Raw genomic sequence first — 4,119 nt, forward strand, 5'->3', positions numbered from 1 at the left:
ACCAGCCCTCCGGAGTCGGGTGAGACAGCAGCACTCGCGCAGTAGCGACGTGGCCCAACGTGCCACGATCTCCCCGCGTCCCATCTCAAAACCACACTGAGGAGAAAGTCGTAAAAAGTGCGTAATTCCCCCACAGAGACGCCGGGCGGAGGTTTCTGGCGAACACTCCACACAAGTTCATCCCCCCTGCGCCGCGGCTGTCACACAAAAGGCGTTATAGTCGCCGGAGAGATGCTGATGAGACTGATGGTATAGTGATGCAGGAGTGATAGTTGCGCTCCCGTCGCTCCTCCCGAGCAGGGATCGATTGGACATGAGAAATGCGATGCGAGCCCGTCTTCCCCATTCAGAACACGTGCAACAGCGCCCGCCCAGTTCACCAGCTCCCAAGTACACCCCCTCTTTTTCCTCACTGATGTCATGTAGTTTACAAGTGTGCCTGGACTATTGGGGTGATGGAGGAGGAGGAAAGGGGGGGTTGAGATTCTGTGTTCGTCCAAGGAGAGATGGGGGACATGACTGGTACGACTGCAAGGAGTTCATGTTAACAAGTCGCTCAGTGTCGCTTCATCTTCATTTTGGGTCACAAGGCACATTTTCACTTTTGAATGTTTTGTTTCAACGAAATGTGCATGACACGGGACAAGCTGCACAGGAAGGACAAAATACATGATCTTTTTTTTCCCCGATAAATAAGAGAAACGCCCCCCCCCCCCCCCCCCCCCCACGGATAGACACAGTCTTCCAAAGTTCCTAAGATTTGATGTTCAAACTGGCAGCAGTTTTCTCCGGATAGGGATCAGAAACTGGAGGCCCCCTCAGGAGGAGCTCTGGTAACTCTCATGGCCCCCGACTGACTGACTGACTGACAGGTGCGCGAGTCGATGAACTCCTCCTCATCACACCAGAGTCCACCTCGGCTCTACACTTCGATCATGTTACAGATGGTGTATCAATACTTATAGTCGGCTGTATAACCCCCCCCCCCCCCACACACACACACACACACACACACACACACACACACCCTCAGCCCCCGCCCTCAGCGAGATGTTAAACAGAATTTAATCACCGCCGCCTCTCCGTTACGCACCAGGAGACAGCCTATCAATTATTCCATCCCTAGAATATTCCAGCGTGTTGATGGCGATTGATTGCCTTGCGCTGTATTTGCAGTCGTTAAGACTTAGAGGAGGTCGATGTCTGCTAACGACCCAAGTTGAGGAGTATCCGATACATTCAGATGTCTTCCTTGCGGCGAGCTCTGTGTCGGTGGAGGCATTAAGATCCGTGCTGTCTTTTTTTCCCTTTCCTTTCGTTTCCTTTTCTATTTATTTTTTTTATTTTTTTTTTACTTATCGAAGCAAAAAACAAAAGAGCCCCGCGCAATGAAACGTGGTGGATCTCAGGCCTTTAAGACGTTTATCTTCGCAGCAAGCGTCCTTGTCTGGCACACTCCTCCGCCCCTCGTGACCGTTTTGTCACCTGTGCAGGAGGGGAGAGGGTGCCGCATGTTATTTTCAACCGATTAATTAATTAAGCCTCGAATCTATTGCAAATCGATCCGTCTGACTTTGGACTGAGAGCAGATTAGTCACTGATGAGGGCTCGCCAGGAGAAAGAAAATTAAGACAGACAGACAGACAGACAGACAGAAAGAAAGAAAGAAAGAAAGAAAGAAAGAAAGAAAGAAATTTCAGCACCATGGACAGAGCCAGGTGCGCCGCGCATGAATCCAGGACGCTGCGCTGCTCCAAAACTCTTGTGCCAGTGAGCTTTTCTTTTCCTGCCACGTCTCAGACAAATCAGACAAAGTAGCTTGGCTGCGTAAATTGTAAGTGAACACCAGAAAGTATTCAAACCCAATATATCCTGTCTGCAGTACGTCTACAGTACGAGAACCTGCGTGTTGCAGTGGGGATTGGAGGCCTTTTATCTTAAAGTGAGGCAGCTAATGGATGCAACAGCCCGTAGCACTTATCTCATGTAGCCCTCCTCTGAGGGCGCAGATAGTATCGGAGGAAACACTGCACAATCATGGGACGTAAACACCAACTTCAGAGTGTGAGGCTGAACGGGGTAAACGTCGATGTTCTTCATTCATACTTCCCATTAGTCGTTGTTGTTACAGAGCCAGAAACACGCTTCATTCACCGTGTGTATCCACGCAGAGACATCCTGGTGTGTTGTGGAGAGGGTAATAAGAGTATATACGCTGAGGTGGTCCCGGCGTGTCGTGTGTCACAGGAGCGGGGTTATAGGATCTCCTCCGGGAATACTCCCCCCAATAATCATCGCCCAGGGAAAGAAAAACATTAAGGAGGTATCCGCTCATAACTCGAGGAATATTTCTTTCTCCCGAATCGATATTCCTGCTTTAATCCCCACGAAAGACATCGTTTCCCCTGGCCCTGGAAAAGGGTAAAATGAGAGGGGTTTCTGATTGATTTTGTCTGAGTTCAGTGGCGAGAAAATGTTTGTCTTTCTGAGATGAATCAGATTATATTAATGACCACTTTGTAAAACACAAAAAGAGAATTGAAGCACGGTTGGCTTCAGGCAACAGCTTGGAGAAGTGAAGCCGGTGTGCGCCGCTCCGGGGCGCGCGGTCGCGTGAATAATGGAGCAGAAAGTTCAGGACATATCTGCCGATACTGTCGCTCCGGCTCTGGAAATATCAGGCAAACTAAAATAGAACGCTAACAGTCAAACAGAAGCAGCTAGTGAGGTTTCTCGTGCCTGAAAAGCGAACGCGTAAAAAAAAACAAAAAAAAAACCTGATTGTTAAGTGTGAATCTCGGCTCAGGCGCGATCTCATGACTTTACTCGCAGCTTCACCCTCCAGTGATTAAACCTCGCAATCAGCTCTCCTCTCCTGTCTTGATGCCTCTAAAGCCCATTTCTTCTCTCCGCCAGGCCCGCATTAAGGGCGGCGGAGATAAGTAATTTAACATTTCTGGAGGAAAACCACACGATTACTTAAGGCACGACAAAATAAGGCCACCCAAACGCGGCTGCTGAAGACGTGTGTGTGTGTGTCTGTGTGTGTGGTAAACTTCCAGCAGCCTGCGGCGGTAAATGTGGAGCCTGTTCAGAAATGATAGGTGAGAGGAAGTGTGCCTGCAACTCCCCTAATTACACAAGCGCACATAACGCTGCGCTCTGGCGGCCAACGAGGCAAGTTTAAAGGTGATACCGTGCGTAAAAGAAAAGAGGAAAAGAAAAAAAGAGACCAAGCCACACACAGGAGATGCTTCTACACTTAAGACTCTGCAAACGGTGTTTTCTTCACGCTTCATACTTTAAATCGAAAGGTGTGTGGTGTGATCTGATGGGTTTCTGACGTCTTCCAGTTTGGATACATCCAGCAGCCAGGCAGCTTTGCGCAAAAAAAAAAAAAAAAAAAGCCTTGGTCATCGATTTGGAGTCGCCATGAAGGTTAATGAGAACAGACATCTTGGTTCCTCTGCTTTTGATCCCCCCCTGCATAGAGATTCTTCATTTCTTTACGAGGTCACTGGCAGTAACCCGAGCAGGGCCATAAATAGTGTCCATCCCAGACAGGCCCGGTGTCTGTCAATACTCAGAAAGTTCAGACACAACATCCGCAAAGAGCGGGCAGGAGGAGCACGGCTGCTGACATCAAACTTGTGATATTGGAACGAATACATTTAAACAAACCCTGTCTTCTTGTGACCCATTTGATATATTTGTGAATAAATTGTTCTCACTCTCTGCACTGTTTGGAATAAGTCTGTCAGGGACGATCACACCGCGCACGGTGACGATCTGGCCTCATCTGCGGTCTCACACTGCCCCCATGTGGCCAGGATGCGTCACTACTAGCTTGGGCAGCCTTTGAGGTCATCCAGATTTATTATGGTGACAGTAAAAAACTGAACCAGTGCCCTTTCGCGAGGAGCCCTTTCCCTCCTTAGACCTGAACTCACTAAAATAATGAAAGCCACAGCAAAGAGCTGTCTGGAATCAGCAAGAACCGGCAACACAGACGCTTCAGTTTTTTCCCCTCCAAGGTCAGACTTCAGAAGATGATTGATTAAATTAAGATGAATTAAATCTCTGATGTTTAATGTGGCCGGCGCAGACAAGAGGACATGC

At 48.6% G+C, this 4,119-nt stretch overlaps 1 protein-coding gene across 1 annotated transcript in view; it reads right to left on the bottom strand.

Moving 5' to 3' along the window:
* Positions 1-382, bottom strand: part of tafa4b (TAFA chemokine like family member 4b) — a 57,680-nt gene extending 57,298 nt beyond the window's left edge. Inside the window, exon 1 of the mRNA XM_030421506.1 lies at positions 1-382. This exon is cut by the window's left edge and continues 216 nt beyond it. The gene's annotated coding sequence lies outside the window, so the exon portion shown is untranslated.
* Between the last annotated feature and the right edge of the window lie 3,737 nt (positions 383-4,119).

The sequence above is a fragment of the Sparus aurata genome, chromosome 6 (assembly GCF_900880675.1).
Source record: "Sparus aurata chromosome 6, fSpaAur1.1, whole genome shotgun sequence".
NCBI classification, from domain to species: Eukaryota; Metazoa; Chordata; class Actinopteri; order Spariformes; family Sparidae; genus Sparus; species Sparus aurata.